Source organism: Bison bison, unplaced genomic scaffold, assembly GCF_000754665.1.
Source record: "Bison bison bison isolate TAMUID 2011002044 unplaced genomic scaffold, Bison_UMD1.0 scf7180017864473, whole genome shotgun sequence".
Taxonomy (NCBI): domain Eukaryota; kingdom Metazoa; phylum Chordata; class Mammalia; order Artiodactyla; family Bovidae; genus Bison; species Bison bison.
Window position 1 is genome coordinate 14,739,398 of NW_011495034.1, and position 20,930 is coordinate 14,760,327.

Genomic DNA, 20,930 nt, shown 5'->3' on the forward strand with positions numbered 1-20,930 from the left:
TCATGGCTGCAATGAACATCTGCAGTGATTTTGGAGCCCCCAAAAATAAAGTCTGACACTATTTCCACTGTTTCCCCATCTATTTCCCATGAAGTGATGGGACCAGATACCATGATCTTCGTTTTCTGAATGTTGAACTTTAAGCCAATTTTTTCACTCTCCTCTTTCACTTTCATCAAGAGGCCTTTTTAGTTCCTCTTCACTTTCTGCCATAAGGGTGGTGTCACCTGCATATCTGAGGTTATTGATATTTCTCCTGGCAATCTTGATTCCAGCTTGTGCTTCTTCCAGCCCAGGGTTTCTCATGATGTACTCTGCATATAAGTTAAATAAGCAGGGTGACAATATACGCCTTGATGTACTCCTTTTCCTATTTGGAACCATCTGTTGTTCCATGTCCAGTTCTAACTATTGCTTCCTGACCTAGCTACTTGTCATTGTCAATACCTATCTCTCTTTGCTGGATGATTGTCCAAATTATGGCAGCAGAAGTGACAGTGTGCTGCTAAATTAATAATCCTTGGCAGTGGACAACAACAGAAATGACTACCAGTACAAATATTTAACAGTTAAGATTGTTGTTCAGTTGCTAAGTCGTGTCCAACTCTGCAACCCCATGCACTGCAGCACACCAGGCTTCCCTGTCCTTCACCATCTCTCAGAGTTTGCTTAAACTCATGTCCATTGAGTCAGTGATTCCATCCAACCACCTCATCCTCTGTCACCCCCTTTTCCTCCTTCCCTCAATCTGTCCCAGCACCAGAATCTTTTCCAGTGAGTTGACTTTTCATACCTGGTGGCTAAAGTATAATCACTGGACTACCAGGGAAGTCCCAAACCTCAGAATTAATTCACTTCAGATCCCCTACCCTGTCTCATATCTCTCTTAGATTAACTTCAATAAAACAGAGTTTATGAGGTTACATATCTGTGTAGAACTTTTAACCCTCTGCTGCCTTTAAAGTGAATCCTACTTATGCCTGGCATAAAGCATTCATCACTTATAATCTGGCTTTAAAGTAGGACTTCCAGACTCACCCTCCATGAATATTGCTTCTGTCTTATGGACAGATTAATGGTGCCTGGTACATGCCAGGAATTTTCAAGATTTACTGCCATCACTTTTCTACACAGAGAATTCAGTCCCCTCTCTTCGCCTTTGCTGGAAACTTCAAGGATTTCTTCAACACTTATCTCTAACTTCCTCACATCGGTGTAGCTAGGTACTTAGCATCCCATGTTCCCACCCACAGCTTTCTATTCACATCCTTATAGTTGTATTTCCTGCATTGTAAGGCTATTTACAACCTTTTGACCTTATCTGGTTCACTTAATTGTTATCTCTTATGGGCAGTGACCATTTTCTCTTGATTCTGAATCCACTGTATTAGTACCATCTCATCACAGAGGCATTATCAAAGAATGCAAAAAATACAACATGAGCCTTGCTTCCCTAACAGTTTTACATCCAAACATTTCTAAATAAAGTATTCTTTTGCACATTATATATGTATATCTGTGTGTGTGTGTGTGTGTGTGTGTGTGTGTGTATATATATATATATGAAAAATCCTCTGGAGGAGGGCATGGCAACCCACTCCAGTATTCTTCTCTGGAGAACCCTATGGGCAGAGAAGCCTGGCGGGCTACAGTTCATAGGATCACAAAGAGTTGGACAAGACTGAAGCAACTCAGCACAGCATATATATGCTGTAACCCATAGACCGCACCTGACATTGGCAGCCATTTCCCCCTTATATTTCCCCTAGAGAGTAAAGAGCCTTCTCTTCATAAAAGATTATCTCCAGCTTGAAAGATCCAAACTCCTACATAGACCCTCAGAGAAAGCTGAATACAGCTAAAAGCAGCTTTAACCTACTTCACAATTTTGCCTCTAGCTAGCCCTGACTGGAAGTACTACCAAATGGGAAAGAACTTGACTTAAATCAATATGAAATCAGGATGTAAATCTGTAGTCTCTATGTTTAACTAAATGTGCATTGGTTAACATATTAGGAACCAATTTTGAGCTATAAAAAGCTGATTTTATGGGACAATTAAGAGCTTTAGTATAGAGAAGTGTGAACACCAAATGCTATAGGATCACAAAACCTATTGACACCAAAATAACCAACTAGATGAAAGCAAATTTGTCAGAAAGGCTGATGGTTATCTAGCTACAAACTTGCAAAGCTTATTAAGGTATTTGTACATGTGATGTCAGTGCAAAATGCCATTCGAAGTTCAAAAACAATGTAATGTCTTTGTGTTATCCATTTTCTAAGACTGAAATTGGAATTATGGCCAAAAAAAAAGCCCTTCAGAAAGTTTCAGTTCATTCCAAGTCAAACCTGGTCAAATTGTTGAAATTTCAAAGCTTAGAGACAAACCTAAAGTCATGACTTTAATTAATACCATAGACCTCTCTGGAGTGGAGATACTGCCACCTAATTAAAATGAGTCTGTATTCATTTCTTTCCTAGACAGCTGAGATTTCGATTTTAGAAACTGATTCTGAAGATTCCCTGACCTTTGGCAAAACATTCATTCAGTTTTGAACTCTGAGCTTCCAGGGAAGCTACAATGATTATAGGCCTGTGAGGTCATCTACAAAGCAGGCTGATTGCCCAGTACAGTCTGCTTCACAGAGTTCATTTTTTAAGGAATTTCTCCCTGAGTGGCAATATCACTGCATTCCAAACGTACAAGGCTAGGAAAACTTTGCAATCATTACCCTCAACAGCCTTTTGGAAAGTAAATATTAAGAGTGGAACCAATTGCCTACATTTTTACTCTGTTTACAGACAACATTGTAAATACATACATTCCTTAAATTAGCAATATCATAGTGAAGTGAAAGTACATATTCTGTCTTAGGTGGCTTTGAGTAAATTCTTTGCACAGCAGACATTTAATGATTGTGTACTATATCCTTGCTTGGAAACATGGATAATAACACTTCCTGATAGCAAGGGGTTTCATTACAATAGAGGGAAGGACTATGCATGTGCTAATGACTGTAACAAAGTATACACGTAGGCTGCATGAGTAGGCATCCTGACTTAGGCATGAGTATGAATTCCAAAGCTTCCCTGGTGGCTCAGGTGGTAAAGAATCCACTTGCAATGTGGAAGACCTGGGTCTGATCCCTGCATTGGGAAGATCCCCTAAAGGAGGGCATGGCAACCCACTCCAGTATTCTTGCCTGGAGAATTCCCACAGACAGAGGAGCCTGGCAGTCTACAGTCCACGGGGTCACAAAGAGTTGGACACGACTGAGTGACTAAGCACACACACCTGAATTCCTGAGGCTGACTCAAGGGGAATGTTACAGTTAAACCTAGCTTTAGATCATGGGTTTAAAGTTGGAGAAATACAGTGAGATAGACACATACAAGGATGCTAATTGTAAAAGAGATTAAGACATTTTTAAAAATAGTGATTTTATTGTGGGCTTCCCTGGAGCCTCAGTGGTAAAGAGCTAGCCCACCAATGCAGGAGACACAGGTTCGATCCCTGGGTTGGGAAGATCCCCTGGAGAAGGAAATGGCAACCCACTCTAGTATTCTTCCCTGGGAAATCCCATGAGCAGAGGAGCCTGGCAGACTATGGTACACAAGGTCACAAAATCAACTTAGTGACTAAACAACAACAGTGATTTTACTAAACCTTTTACTAAAGGAAAGTATTAAAAGCAAGAATCAGGACAACCTGCCACAATAAGGCAAATAGTAAAAATTAGGCAACAGTGAAGTGTTATAACAATGAGGAACACTTGATTATATCAGTGTAAATTTAGAAAGAGTAATTCATCACTGGAACAGGGAAATGGGAGAATGGAAAGGAATCTAGAATAAAACTAGTAATTTAGAAGGACACTGAAATACTCCAAGAGAGAAAGGGAAGCTTAAAAAATTATAGAAACCTAAGGGAGGAAAGGAAGAGGAATATGTGAGAGAATTTACAAATTAGAATGTGTCTGAAGATATTCCTTTTAGGTAGATGGGACATAAATAATACTTAAATCAGTTTATTTACAATGTACTAGCTATGGCCCCACAAAAAGTGAGAGGCCCGTTATTCATTTCACTTAACTCTAGTTACAGGTCATGATAAATATTTTATCTTTATTTACTGATAAAATAAATTGATCATATTGGCCAGTGGAGCCACAATTAAAATTGAAGATTTTCTCACCTCAAATATCACTCTCAAGCTACCACACTGCCTTCTGGTTTTAAAATAGGTTAATTTTAAAGTCAACATGTAATAGTTTTGCCACTGGGTATTTAGTGCTCAAGATAATTAAATTAGCATACCCTTTCTCTCTACATCCAACAACTCACTTCATTTGTCAGGCAGAGAAAGTAGATTTTTTAATAGAGCACTGCAGTTCACTTAGGAAAGTTTGCTTCTTGACTCAGGTGATCTAGCAATTATCTCCAAATGTCTCCCAAATCCCTGAGCCCAGATAATTCTTTCATGTTATAAGAAAATAACCTGGATCTCTTCTTACTTTATTTTTGCCACTATTCAACGAAATGGGACACAATGACTTATCAATCTGTGGAAAATCAAAAGGCACTGAAATCAAGCTTGACAATCTCAAACTCACAAATGATATAAAGTATGATAAATACTTACAAGAAATGTCTGCATAGGGTGATACATAACTTCAAGTATGGTTTCATAGAAATATGTTAAAAATACATGGATACCCATTTTTGCATTTTTTAAAGAAAATAACTACTTTTAAGCTTTTTCCCATCATCACACGAATATTTCCTGAGAATTGGCCAACCTACACAATATTATTATTTTTTGAATATACTTTATTTCTGAAGATACTCCAACTTTATCCCTTTATTAAAGAAGAACCAGAGAATGCCACACCTAAACTCACCCACTCCTTTCATCGTACCTTTATTTGATGTTCTGGGAAATGCCAGTTAATGTTTTGGTTTGCTATTATGTTTTGGGTGATCACAGGACAATATAAGAAAATAATCTTCATATTTTGGGCAAATTTGATAATCTGGGGGATTGGTTATAACATTGGTCAGTGATCCTTACATGAACATTCTCAGAACAAATTATTTTTATGAAAAGGAATGTTATTCTCCTTTGGTGAACTCATAAGCTACAAAATGTGAAACATCAAGACTGAATCTTGACTTTAAAATAACAGCTATCAATGACTTCCCTGGTGGTCTGGTGGCTAAGTCTCCATTCTCCCAATGCCCAAGGTTCGATCCCTGGTCAGGGAATTAGATCCTACATGCCACAACTAAAATCCCACATGCTGCAACTAAGACCCACCCAGCAAAGCCAAATAAGTAAATAAATAAAAATATATTTGAAAAGATAACAGATATAAGTTTCTAATTATTACTTAACTTGTCATCATAATTTTTCTCCCCTTTTCTATCTCTATTTCTATCTTTATCATTATTTTCCTTTTTAACTCTCTACATATAAGTAATATTCAGAGGTCATAAAAATTTTTTTAATGATATGAAAAACAGAGTTTTCACATTCTAAAATGAATTTTATGTTTATTGTCAAGTTGAGATCCTCAATGACACATAGTTAATGGGAATGAAAAATCCATAACCTCTCATGGAGCAAGCTTAGATTCTTTTTCCTAAACAAGGATCTCTCTTTCCATCTACAGCACCAGCTAGCATCTAGTTTTTTTGCCACAAGCATGACCAGAGTGTGAGTTCTTCAGAAGTAGAAACCATATAATTGTTTGTCATGCAAGACTTAATATTTTAAATAAGAGAATTGTATTTTATAAAAAAAAAAAAAAAAACCCTTAATTATGAATGTGATTTGAAAAAAATGTCTTTGTTTCTAACATTACATACTGGGGATATACCTGTGTTCTTTTAAAATAACCCTCTTTCATGACAATTAAAGTTTCTCTTCCAGATCTTTTAAAAAATATTTTTATTTTTTCAGACTTGTTGGGTCTTAGTTGTGGCATCTGGAATCTAGTTCCCTAACCAGGGAGTGAATCTGGGCCCCCTGCTTTGGGAGTGTGGAAGCTGAGTCACTGAACCACCAGGTAAGTCCCTTAAAACCCTCTCCTAGATATATTTCCATGATAAACCCTAATATGATTCCAATCACATTCCTATCATATTCTATCATCATATGTCATTATCTAAAATACTTTTTTTATCTTTTCTTTTTATATTATGTACATTAGAAAAATGGGGAAATTATATAAATTTGAATCTGATCAATGTCAAATATGATCAAAAGATTAATTACCTATTTTGTATGCCATTTTTCACATTACTTTTACCTTTAAGGATACCCATAGAAATATCTAGTTTCTGATGTCCTTCAACACCTGAAAATGCTGTACTATATATCATGATTCTACAGTGGAGGTGACAGATAGATTGAAGGGATTTGACCTGGTAGACAGAGGGCCTGAAAATCTATGGACAGAAGTTCCTAACATTGTACATGAGGCAGTGACCAAAACCATCCCAGAGAAAAATAAATGCAAGAAGGCAAAGTGGTTATGTGAGGAGGCTTTACAAATTGCTGAGGAAAGAAGAAGAGCAAAAGGCTAGGGAGAAAGGGAAAAGATATACATATCTGAATGCAGAGCTCCAGAGAATAGCAAGGAGAGATACAAAAGCCTTCTTAAATAAACAATTCAAATAAACAGGTGAAAACAACAGAATGGGAAAGACTAGAGATCTCTTCAAGAAAACCGGAGATATTAAGGGAATATTTCATGCAAGGATAGGCATGATAAATAGCAGCAACAATAAGAACCTAACAGAAGCAAAGGACATTAAGAAGAGGTGGCAAGAATACATAGAAGTATACCAAAAAGGTCTTAATGACCCAGATAATCACGATGGTGTGGTCACTCACCTAGAACCAGACATCCTGGAGTGTGAAATCATGTGGGCCTCCACATAGACAGTGGAGGTGATAGAATTCCAGCTGAGTTACTTCAAGTCCTAAAAGATGCTGCTGCTAAAGTGCTCCACTCAATATGTCAGCAAATTTGGAAAACTCAGCAGAGGCCACAAGACTGGAAAAGGACAGTTTTTATCCCAATCCCAAAGAACAGCAAAGTCAAAGAATCTCCAAACTACTGCACAAATCTGCTCTTTCAATGCTATTACTATTATGGGCAAAATCCTTGGCTTTAGCATTGTGAGAACTGAGAACTTCCAGATGTCCAAGCTGGGTTTAGAAAAGGCAGAGGAACCAGTGATCAAATTGTCAACATTCATTGCATCATGGAGAAGCAAGGGAATTTTAGGGAAAAAAAATATACTTCTGCTTCATTGACTATGCTAAAGCCTTTGACTGGGTGAACCACAGCAAACTGTGGAAAATTCTTAAGAGATGGGAATACCATACCACCTTACCAGTCTCCTGAGAAACCTGTATGCAGGTCAAGAAGCAAAAGTTAGAACAGTACATAGATCAACGGACTGGTTCAAAATTGGGAAAGGAGTACAATAAGGCTGTATACTATCACTCTGCTTATTTAACTTCTGTGCAGAGTATATCATGTGAAATGTCAGGCAGTATGAATCACAAGCTGGAATAAAGATCACAGGGAGAAATATCAACTTCATATAAGAAGATGAACACCACTCTAATAGCAGAAGGTAAAGAGGAACTAAGGAGCCTCTTGATGAGGGTGAAAGAAAGAGTGAAAAAGCCAGCTTATAAATCAACATTCATAAAAGTAAGATCATGGCATCTGGTCCTATCACTTCATGGCAAATAGAAGGGGAAAACCTGGGAGTAGTGACAGATTTTACATTCTTAGGCTCGAAAAATCACTGTGGACAATGGATGCAATTAAAATACACTTGCTCCTTGGAAGAGAAGCTGTGAGAAACCTAGACAGCATATTAAAAAACAGAGACATCACTTTGCCAACTAAGATCCATATAGTCAAAGCTAAGGTTTTTCCAGTAGTCATGTACAGGTGTGTTAGTTGGACCATAAAGAAGGCTGAGCACTGAAGGAGTGATGCTTTCAAATTGTGGTGCTGGGACTTCCCTGGTGGTTCAATGCAGGAGACCCGGGTTCGATCCCTGGGTTGGGAAGATCCCCTGGAGAAGGAAATGGCAATCGACTCCAGTACTATTGCCTGGAAAATCCCATGGACAGAGGAGCCTGGTAGGCTACAGTCCATGGGGTCGCAAAGAGTCGGACACGATTGAACGATTTCATTTTCACTTTCAGAAGACTCTTGAGAGTCCCTGGGAATGCAAGGAGATCAAACTAGTCAATCCTAAAGGAAATCAACCCTGAATATCCATTGTAAAGACTGATGCTGAAGCTGATGCTCAATACTTTGGCCATCTGATGCGAAGAGTCGACTCATTGAAAAAGACCCTGATGGTGGGAAAGACTAAAGGAAAAAGGAGAAGGGGGTGGCAGAGGATGAGATGGTTGGATAGCATCACTGACTCAATGGACATGAATTTGAGCAAACTCCAGGTATTAGTGAAGGACAGGGAAGCCAGGTCTACTGCAGTCCAGGAGTTGTAAAGAGTCAGACACAACTTAGCAACTGAACAATAACAAATATATCATCATTGCTATCCTGTATACATTCTGTGGGTCCATTCTGTAAGTATATGCCCCAACCAGAATGAACTTCAGGAATTCTTCAAAAGGTGAAACAGCTTGCTGCTGCTGCTGCTGCTGCTGCTGCTAAGTCACTTCAGTCGTGTCCGACTCTGTGCGACCCCATAGACGGCAGCCCACTAGGCTCCTCTGTCGCTGGGATTCTCCAGGCAAGAATACTTGAGTGGGTTGCCATTTCCTTCTCCAATGCATGAAAGTGAAAAGTGAAAGTGAAGTCGCTCAGTCGTGCCCGACTCTTAGCGACCCCATGGACTGCAGCTTATCAGGCCCCTCCATCCATGGGAATTTCCAGGCAAGAGTACTAGAGTGGGGTGCCACTGCTTTCTCCATGAAACAGCTTATGTGTCTTTAAATGAAGACTTGGAATGAGTCACACCATTTCTACCATTCATTAGTTCTTTGACCTTAGACATTGTTTACCTCTGTAAGCTTAGTTTTATTTAGCACTATATGAGAAATACTGCTATCTCCTTTGTATGACCTTTTTGTGAAAATATTTGTCTATTAAAATCCCTAGCTCAGTGCCTTATACGTGGTACATATTCTATAAACAAGTTGCATCCCACATTTACCCCTTTTTATTCATATGTTTTTCAGCAATTTGCCAGCTTTCCAACTCAGTTCAGTTCAGTTCAGTCACTCAGTCCTCTCCGACCTTCGCAACCCCATGGACTGCAGCATGCTAGGTCTTCCCGTCAGTCACCAACTCCCAGAGTTCACTCAAACTCATGCCCATTGAATCGGTGATGCCATCCAACCATCTCATCCTCTGTCATCACGTTCTCCTCCCACCTTCAATCTTTCCCAGCATCAGGGACTTTTCAAATGAGTCAGTCCTTTGGATCAGGTGGCCAAAGTATTGGAGTTTCAGCTTCAGCATCAGTCCTTCCAATGAATATTCAGGACTGATTTCCTTTAGGATGGACTGGTTGGATCTCCTTACTGTCCAAGCAACTCTCAAGTCTTCTCCAACACCACAGTTCAAAAGCATCAGTTCTTCAGCACTCAGCTTTCTTTAGCCCAACTCTCACATCCATACATGACTACTGGAAAAACTGAATAGCTTTGACTAGATGGACCTTGTTTGGCAAAGTAATGTCTCTGCTTTTTAATATGCTGTCTAGGTTGGTCATAGCTTTTCTTCCAAGGAGCAAGCATCTTTTAATTTCATGGCTGCAGTCACCATCTGCAGTGATTTTTGCGCCCTCCCCCCCAGAAAAAAAAACAATTAAGTCTGTCACTGTTTCCTCTGTTTCCCCATTTATTTGCCATGAAGTGATGGGACCGGATGCCATGACCTTAGTTTTCTAAATGTTGAGTTTTAAGCCAACTTTTTCAGTCTCCTCTTTCACTTTCATCAAGAGACTCTTTAGTTCTTCACTTTCTGCCATAAGGGTGGTGTCATCTGCATATCTGAGGTTATAGATATTTCTCCTGGCAATGTTGATTCCAACTTGTGCTTCATCCAGTCCAGCATTTCTCATGATGTGCTATGCATATAATTAAATAAGCAGGGTGACAATATATAGCCTTGATTTACTCCTTTCCCTATTTGGAACCAGTCTGTTGTTCTATATCTGGTTTTAACTGTTGCTTCTTGACCTGTATACAGATTTCTCGGGAGGCAGGTCAGATGGTCTGGTATTCACATCTCTTGAAGAATTTTCCACAGTTTGTGGTGATCGACACAGTCTAAGGCTTTGGCATAGTCAATAAAGCAGAAGTAAATGTTTTTCTGGAACTCCCTTGTTTTTTCAATGGCCCAGTGGATGTTGACAATTTGATCTCTGGTGCCTCTTCCTTTTGTAAATCCAGCTTGAACATCTGGACGTCAGGGTTCACATACTGTTGAAACCTGGCTTGGAGAACTTTGAGCATTACTTTGCTAGCGTGTGAGACGAGTGCAATTGTGCGATAGTTGGAGCATTCTTTGGCATTGCCTTTCTTTGGGATTGGAATGAAAACTAACCTTTTCCAGTCCTGTGGCCACTGCTGAATTTTCCAAATTTACTGACATATTGAGTGCAGCACTTTTACACCATCATCTTTTAGGATTTGAAATAGCTCAACTGGAATTCCATCATCTCCACTAGCTTTGTTCATAGTGATGCTTCCAAAGTAAGGCCCACGTGCCTTCACGTTCCAGGATGTCTGTCTCTAGGTGATCACACCATCATGATTATCTGGGTTGTGAAGATCTTTTTTGTATAGTTTCCCTGGGTATTCTTGCCACCTCTTCTTAATATCTTCTGCTTCTTCTTCTTAATATCTTCTAACTCAGGCCAGGTATATTTGTAACAGAATCCTAAAGATTCAATTGTTGCTCACAGAACCATAGCAATGACCCAAATAATCCATTCCACAGTCACATCTGGAATTGTTTTCATAACCTAAATCATTTTAGGAATTCCAATCATGTACTTAATTTGATAAATGTGTAGGATTCATCATTGTCTATGAAAAAGGAGATGCATGTAAGGTGGGAATAGTAACAGTACTAATGATGGTGATAATATAATAATAGCTACCGTTTTTAGGTTTAATACTTAAACTACTATATGGGGAAAGAACTATTCTTATTCCCATTTTGATTGTGTTTGTTTTTGTTAAAATATTTATTTGTTTACTTCATGCGGCTGTGTCAGGTCTTGCAGCACATGGGATGTTAGTTGCAACATGTGGGATCTAGTTCCCCAACCAGAATTGAATCTGTGTCCTGCATTCAGAACACTGTGTCCCAACCAATGGACTACCAGGGAAGTCACTTTTGTTCCCATTTTAGAGACAGAACACTGAGCTTCAGAAAAGCCAATTTCCCTGGGGTTACAATAGCTATTAAGTGACAGAACTAGGCTTTCAGATTCAGGCTTATTATACTCCAGGGGCTTTGCTTCTTAACTATAATTCCACATGGTAAAAACGAATGCAGCTATGAATTTTTGACTGATGTACTGACACTAAAGCTGTCGCTAATCATATTTATGACTTTTTCAATAAAATCTTTAAAAATTTTTTCTCAGAGTTGAGTGATACCCCGACACATCAGAAAACACAAATTTGAGAGATGACTATAGCCATCATTGGATTAGATATAAATTAAGCCTAATTACTGGAGTCTAGTAAGATCGGAATGCAGACCTGCAGAATGATAATGGGATTCAGTAGACATACATTCTGGGCTCCAGAGAATGGGGTGATAGGTGGCAATTATCATTAGTGACTTTTGAATAAAGATGTTAGAGTCTTCTCACTCATTAGACCAAACAGTTTAATGGTTATTAGAAGTGGCTGTAAAAGGCACTGAAATACCATCAGAAAGAGGGGTAATGATTATTATTGTAGCAACCTATTATTTCTATAATGGCCCTGTGATTAAGAAATCAACATCAGACTTTTTTCCCATCAGCTGTGGCTTTTAAAAGCTGGTGGCAGTGGTCACAAATCAAACTTAGAACAGTTTCTATACCTTTGGTGGAACTCACATGGCATACACCACTTTCTTTTCCAACTGTGACATTAATTTGAATATTATCAGGGGAAGGTCAAAACAGGTCTTCAATAAATCACTTCAAAAGTTTGGTCAGAGTTGGAGGCATACACACAGCATTCACTATGAAAAGAAGACTGCAGTTTTACATTCACAATTTGTTAACAAATCTCTTAGGAACAAGGATATATACATGGCTGTCATTTTTTTTTTTCCCCTACACACTGGCTGTAAATACAAGACATGGGAATTTGTTGAAGAGTTACACATCATACCATGAGAAAAACACCACCCAAATTCTATGCTAGGAGAGGGAACCGTGTAGACTACATAGTAAATTAAAAGAGGTAAAAACTATACTAGAGGACATTATGCTTAAGGAAACAAATTCTAATTATTTTGAATAAGACTTTGAATTCTTAAAGTCTGACCTAAATGACAATTATAATTGGATATTTACAATGAAAAATAAGTAGAAAACCTACAAGCAATAAGTCAATGATTATACACTTGCTAAAAACATGTGCTCGGCATTTTTAAAATTCTCTAATTAAATCCTAATTAGGATGAGCACTGGAGTGTTAATTTTTGCTAGCTATACCTCTGGGGCATTTTTTACACCTTCAGGAGCCTAGGCTTATTCAGATATGTAAGAGATAATTATTAATAAAAAGGACCACTGTGTTGTTGGCTTAGAGAGTTGCTTATTTGTGTTTTCCGCCTCTGCCTGAACAGCCTAGGGGACCCCTGTGTGACTATGAAGAGTAACACCTTCCTCAGCTAACCAATAGGTAAAGTATGACTTTTTCTGCATCCTTGAGCCATGGCTTTTCTTCCAAAAAAAGAGAAGTCTGTTTAGATGCTCAGAAAATCTGAACATAAGGTGAAGAGTCAAACAGGAGTATTCAAATTTTGGTTCCACTTAACAACTTAGTGTGCTAACATTAGGTTCAGCCTCAGGATCCAGGAAGGCCACTTTAATTTGATGTTCTATACACTAAAATTAAATGATGAGTTTTGAGTTGAGGACTGGGCATTATCCTTTTTAATTGTTCTCCTAAGTTTCTTTTGGAGAAACTTTCCAGTTCAGTATTGAGATTTTCTTTCCTATCATCCAAGTTGTCAAAATTTCTGGTCACCGTCACCTTATATATTAAGATCCTACAATAAGTTCTGAGTGAGATGTGCATCAAGAAAAAATGAATGTTCTGTGCTCAAGATATTTGCAATCCAGAAACAGAAACTGTCACAGTCAGAATAATAATGTTACACCATTAATAGCATCACCAATAACTGCAATAACCAGCAATTATTTCATCTTTGCTGTTACCTAGACATTCTATAGCGTCCTCATATATGGGCTCTCATACCAACACCACCAATAACTTCCAGATCCGAGGTAGGCAATTTCTATATAAACTATTCACATGGAACTGAAAATGAGGGAACTTGAGGAAGCAATGTCTAACAGTAGTACAGCCAGGATACCTCATTTCACATTCTTCTTTTGGACAAAGATGGATGTATGACAAGAAAGAAGAGATATCTTAAAGCCATAGTATGTGTAGTCATGGAGGGAATTTGAAGTAAGAAGCCTGGGTGGGAGAGGATTATGATCATGAGGGTGGAAGCAGAGCTGGTGATAAGGGCATAGAATAGGATACCTAAAAAAACTGTCATATAGAAGAGGAAGGAAGAAAATGAACGATGGGCTCATGGTCCACACAGGTAATTTCTACCTATGGAAGATTTTATGAGTAATGACTTTTAATTAACATTTATGGATTTTTTTGAATTTTGAATTTTTCTGCCTAGAAATATTGAATAGAGACTGGACAATTACTTGGAGAAATTATAAGGAAATTCATCCTTACTTGTTATTTGCTATCCATATCTCATTCATTCATTTTAAGCCATGGCCATCATGCATAGCTTTTTTCTAACAATACTTCATTTGATTTAATTTCTTACTACTTGTCTCTTGCTTTTGCCTTCAGAAATCATGTTCTAGTTTCAATATTGGATTGCTTTCAAAAATCTTTCAAGTGCATCTACAGTATTCAACTTTACTTTTGCATAACCCAAATCCTGAGCCTGCTGCTGCTGCTAAATCGCTTCAGTCATGTCTGACTCTGTGTGACCCCAGAGACGGCAGCCCACCAGGCTCCCCCATTCCTGGGATTCTCCAGGCAAGAATACTGGAATCCTGAGCCTAGTGACCTTCAATCTGTTAATGCCAAGTTTTGCTCTAAGCTAGAATACGAGATGGCAAGTAGTACAATTCTGGGATTCAGAGGAGGAATAAATTACCTCTCCACACCAGAAGCAATATAGCACACGGATCTCAGAGGCTTTAGTCTAGATAAACAAGCCTTTACTATGGATCTGGCTTTGGAAAATTGCAACACTGGCTGCTCAAAGTGAACACTCAAAGGATCTCTCTTTGGACTAGGTAGGTCATCTCCTTGCTCCACTTTTTCTTCAGACTTAACCAGTGTTGGAAATCTTGGAGAACAGTCACCTTTGCTGACTTGACTTGGAGCCGGTCTACTCTGTGGGAATGTTCTTCAAAACAGATTCTCAGTAGATGGCAACCTGTCCATGCTTTTGAACTGTGGTGCTATAGAAAAACACTTGAGAGTCCTTTGGACAGCAATATTCACTGAAAGGACTGATGCTGAAGCTGAAGCTCCAGGATCCTTGGCCACCTGATGCAAAAATTCGACTCACTGGAAAAGACCCTGACTCTGGGAAAAATTGAGGGTAGGAGGATAATGGGGCAACAGAGAATGAGATGGTTGGATGCATCACTAACTCAATGGACATGAGTTTGAGCAAACTCAGGGAGATGGTGCAGAACAGGGAAGCCTGGTGTACTACCGCCCATGGGAACACAGAGTCAGACATGACTTAGTGACAGGACAACAACAACCTGTCGAAGAAATACTCTCTAATTATGAAGTATATGAAGAGGCCAGATGGAAAGCATTCTGAGGTGTATAAGGGGCATATTACAAAAAAGTAACTCAAATGCATATTCAGTTAAAGCATTTTTATGGTAATTATCAGGCTTCCCTTGTGGTTCAGATGGTAAAGAATCCACCCGCAATGCAGGAGACCTAGATTCGATCCCCGGGTCAGGAAGATCCGCCCTGGAGAAGGGAATGGGTATCCACTGCAGTGAGTAGTTCTTGTCTGGAGAATTCCATGAATAGAGGAGCCAGGAGGGCTATTGTCCATGGGGTCACAAAGAGTCAGACATGATTGAGCAACTGACATACACACACAGTAATTCTCATTTCTCTAACACAAATCAGTGAGTAGTTATATCTAAACTTTATACATGGGTATTCTTAAGCTCATAGATGTTAAGGGACTTACCCAAGGACACTTAGCTAGTAACTAATAGACCCAGGATTTGAATTTAATCATGACTTTGAATCATGTTCTTGAATAATCTAAATCCACTTTTATAAATATCATTTATCCAATGTAAAAGATAAGTAAGAAAGTCCATCCCAGATGACACTTGCATAGTTTTATGCATTTTGTGTCTATTCATAATTTTAACACATCCTTCAGTACATTCATTTTAAAAGTCACACTTCCTCTCATTTTGCTCTCTGTGGTAACACTGGAGAGCAACTGTCAACAGATGTGGTAGTTTACAGATCATTAAATTCTCCTTCACAACACATCCTCTGAAATGCCCTGGTGTCAAAGGACCTCCTATATCCCATCTGAATAGACTGGTTTTAGAACAGTTTTACTCAAAACTACAAACTTAGTCAATTTTCTCTAATACGCAATTAACCTGAACATTTCTGGAGACAGGGGCCACACTGCAAGGAATTACACCTGGGTCTATCTTTGCATCTGTATCCTATCTTTCCATCTACTGGGCTATCTGCCTTCCCTTACAGACCTTCACTGGGTCACCTAAAATCTGTGGGACAGATGGTTCTTCAACAGACTTTACAAGAAAACACATTTTGTTTGGGAAAAATCACTGGCAATTCAAAATATCTGTCTGTCCCTCACTCTGCTTCACACACACACACACAAACACACACACACTACAACTTGTTATTTGCTCTATGAGAAATGCAATTCTATTATTTCTAATTTCAGAGACGAAAAATGAAGCATCATCCTTAAATACCCATCTATAAAGTTGAGATATAACTACTATAGTTCAGCAACTATATTCAAAAGAAATTTTATCCTGACTTACGCAACAAAATAATCACATTCTATTCCATCTGTACCTTATGCATTCCACAAGAACTACAGGTTAGCAGTTTTTATTATATGACTTTAATTTTTATACTTCTGTATCCCCTGGAGAAGGGAAAGGCTACCTACTCCAATATTCTGGCCTGGAGAATTCCATGGACTGTAGAGTCCATGGGGTCACAAAGAGTTGGACACAACCAAGTGACTTTCACTTTCACTTTTCATCCCTTATTTCAGTATATCCTCTAAAAAGCAGGGACTAAGGATCCCGAACATATATAGAACAGCACCTGACACATAATTGTTAATCAATATTACTTACTTATTTATCTTTTTTTAAAATGTATTCAGCATTTACTATAAACCTGTAATGGGAAGTCTTCTAAAATGACCACCAGTGATTCCTGCCTCTTGGAATTTATGTCTTTGTGTTATTCTTTGCCCTTGAGTGAGAGCTATACCTAGAGATTAACAAATAGAATACAGCAAAAGTGGTAAGATGCCTCTTCCGTGATTAGATTACACAATGCTGAGATTTTCATCTTGTTGGCAACCTCTCTCCTTTTTTCCCCTGGCTTCAATAAAGCAAGATGCCATATTGGAGAGACCCATATGGCAAAGAACTGTAGGCCACATGGCCAACAGTCTGCAAGGAACTGAATCTTGCCAGCAGCCATGTGAATAACCTTGGATCTGGATCTTTACTTAGTTGAGCCTTCAGACAAAGTCATAACCCTCCTTAATACCTTGATTGCAGCCTTCTGACAATCTGAAATAGAATATCCAGAGAGTCTATGCCAGAACTCGTAAACCTTAACAGCTGTGAGATAACAAATGTCAGCTGTATTAAACAGCTTAATTTAGGGGTAATATGTTATGTAAAGGACTGATCCAGTCCCATCACTTCATGGCAAATACATGAGGAACAATGGAAACAGTGAGAAACTTTGTTTTGGGGGGCTCCAAAATCACTGCAGATGGTGATTACAGCCATGAAGTTAAAACATGCTTGTTCCTTGGAAGAAAAGCTATGACCAACCTAGACAGCATATTAAAAAGCAGAGACATTACTTTGCCAATAAAGGCCTGTCTACTCAAAGCTATGGTTTTTCCAGTGGTCATGTATGGATGTGAGAGTTGAACTATAAAGAAAGCTGAGTGACAAAGAATTGATGCTTTTGAACTGTGGTGTTGGAGAAGACTCTTGAGAGTCCCTTGGACTGCAAGGAGATCCAACCAGTCCATCCTAAAGGAAATTGGTCCTGACTATTCATTGGAAGGACTGATGCTGAAGCTGAAATTCTATTAATTTGGCCACCTGATGCAAAGAACTGACTCATTTGAAAAGACCCTGATGCTGGAAAAGATTGAAGGCAGGAGGAAAAGAGGACAACAAAGGATGAGATGGTTGGATGGCATCACCGACTTGATGGACATGAGTTTGAGCAAGCCAGGAGTTGGTGACCAACAGGGGAGCCTGGCATGCTCAGACCATGGGGTCACAAACAGTCAGACACAACTAAGCAACTAAACTGAACTGAGGCTTTGTCTAGTTCCAGGGAGTGGGGACTACTCTCTGTGGTGCACAGGCTTCTCATTGTGGTGGCTTCTCCTGCTTTTGAGCTTGTGCACTAGGGCACTTATGCTTCAATAGTGAGGGCTCAGAAGTTGTGGTTTCTGGGCTCTAGAGCACAAGCTCAGTAGTAGTGGCACACAAGTTTAGCTACTCCACGGCATGTAGAATCTTCCAGATTAGGGACTGAATCCCTGTCTCCTGCACTGGCAGGTAGATTCTTTACCACTGAGCCACTGGGAAGACCAATGTGCTAGTTTCTGAGAGATCATAATCAGTTATCTACCACTAGAAGTTAGAATCTAGTAATTTAAAACAGTTTTTAAAATTTTTGATTGGAGTATAGTTGTTTTAAAGCATTATTTTTATACTAATTCACATTCAATGTAGCTAGCAAAACATTAGTGAGGCTATATCCAGTTAAATACCTGATTTTTAGTCTTCTCCAGGATTATCTGTAATCTTGGAACTATTATTTCATGATACTTTCTATGATAAAATAAACCTAGCCAGACTGTGTGTGCAGACCAGCACAAAAAATTTTGTTTTGCAGGTAAATGCTTCTGACTTTTAAGCCTGGATTGCTATAATTCTTATTCTCTGGAGCTTTTGCTCATGATGATTTTGTGGATGCAGTTCCTGGAGAGTGTAGAAGTTGAAAATCAGGAAAAAGAATACACCGGTCTTTGTAAATTATTCCAATTTTCATATCCATGCACATGATCCTATCTAGTTTCTAATAATAGGATTCATGTTTAAGAAATAGAGGGACAGCAGCTTCCTGCGTTTAGTTAATGCTATTCTTTTTTTCTTGAGTCTGAAGCATCACATCGTCCTAGGTGAAAACTTAAGTTTCAAATTTTACTTTCCTGGCTAGAAAAGTCATATCATCACTGAAGAAACTCACCTGACATCTACAGTTGACATTATTTTAAAGAAGCTCATTAATCAAATGCTATTTTTTACTATTAATTTCATTTCATTTTAGGACAAGTATTTGCTTTGTAAAACCCAATCTTTCCTGTCTACTCTACAACACATTTTGTAACTCTTGTAAATTTTCTTTTGAAACATTGTATGCTCTTGAAAATCTTTGGTGAGGAACTGAGTATGAGGGATTCAGTCAAAATTATCTTTAAATACTAATTCTATACCTTCTTGGGTGTTTGATTTTTAGCAAACTTTTGAGTTTACACTTATCTACTTTAGGTAAAATGGGCAATTTACCCAATATAAAGCTGCTTAAAAAAAAGAGATTCATTTCTCTACATTAATTTAAGCAGCTTGCAAACAAAATCTCTATCAGTGATAGTTGCTTGACATAAAATTCATTTCTTATAGCATTTCTTGCTCTCTATTCTGACACTGTTAATTGTCTTCTAATATTGTGACATGTTCTCTCTTAAGGATTGACTCATATTAACCCTATAATCCTCATAGAGTGCATGCTTAGTTGTTCAGTCATGTCTGGTTCTTTGTGACCCCATGGACTGCAAGTAGCCAGGCTCCTCTGTCCATGAGATTCTCCAGGCAGTAATACTGGAGTGGATTGCCATGCCCTCCTCCAGGGGATCTTCCTAACCCAGGGATCGAACCCAGGTCTTCCACATTATAGGCAGATTCTTTACCATCTGAGCTACCAGGGAAGCCTCCTGATACAGTCAGATCAGATTAGATCAGATCAGTCACTCAGTCGTGTCCGACTCTTTGCGACTCCATGAATCGCCTGATATAGTACATGCTATTAAAAGTTTTCTAAATAATTGTGTGTATTGTTTTGATATTTAGAGGAAATTCTGATGAGATAGACAAATATTATTTTTTTCAAGTTAAGAAACTGAATCTCAGAAAAGTGAGGAATCCCAGTGTAAAATGAGTAAATCTTTAAGAGTAACCTATCAATGCAAAGCAATAGAGGAAAACAACAGAATGGGAAAGACTAGAGATCTCTTCAAGAAAATTAGAGATACCAAGGGAACATTTCATGCAAAGATGGGCTCGATAAAGGACAGAAATGGTATGGACCTAATAGAAGCAGAAGATATTAAGAAGAGGTGGCAAGAATACACAGAAGAACTGTACAAAAAAGATTTTCACAACCAACATAATCACGATGGTGTGATCACTCACCTAGAGACAGACATCCTGGAATGTGAAGTCAAGTGGGCCTTAGAAAGCATCACTACGAACAAAGCTAGTGCAGGTGATGGAATTCCAGTTGAGCTATTTCAAATCCTGACAGATGATGCTGTGAAAGTGCTGCACTCAATATGCCAGCAAATTTGGAAAACTCAGCAGTGGCCAAAGGACTGGAAAAGGTCAATTTTCATTCCAGTCCCAAAGCAAGGCAGTGCCAAAGAATGCTCAAACTACTGCACAATTGCACTCATTTCACATGCTGGTAAAGTGATGCTCAAAATTCTCCAAGCCAGGCTTCAGCAGTACGTGAACCGTGAACTTCCAGATGTTCAAGCTGGTTTTAGAAAAGGAAGAGGAACCAGAGATCAAATTGCCAACACCTGCTGGATCATTGAAAAAGCAAGAGAGTTCCAGAAAAACATCTATTTCTGCTTTATTGACTATGCCAAAGCCTTTGACTGTGTGGATCACAATAAATTGTGGAAAATTCTTAAAGAGATGGGAATACCAGACCACCTGACCTGCCTCTTGAGAAACCTATATGCAGATCAGGAAGCAACAGTTGGAACTGGACATGGAACAACAGACTGGTTCCAAATAGGAAAAGGAGGATGTCAAGGCTGTGTATTGTCACCCTGCTTATTTCACTTATATGCAGAGTACATCATGAGAAACACTGGGCTGAGAAGAAGCACAAGCTGGAATCAAGATTGCTGGGAGAAATATCAATAACCTCAGATATGCAGATGACACCACCCTTAGGGCAGAAAGTGAAGAGGAACTAAAAAGCCTCTTGATGAAAATGGAAGAGGAGAGTGAAAAAGTTGGCTTAAAGCTCAACATTCAGAA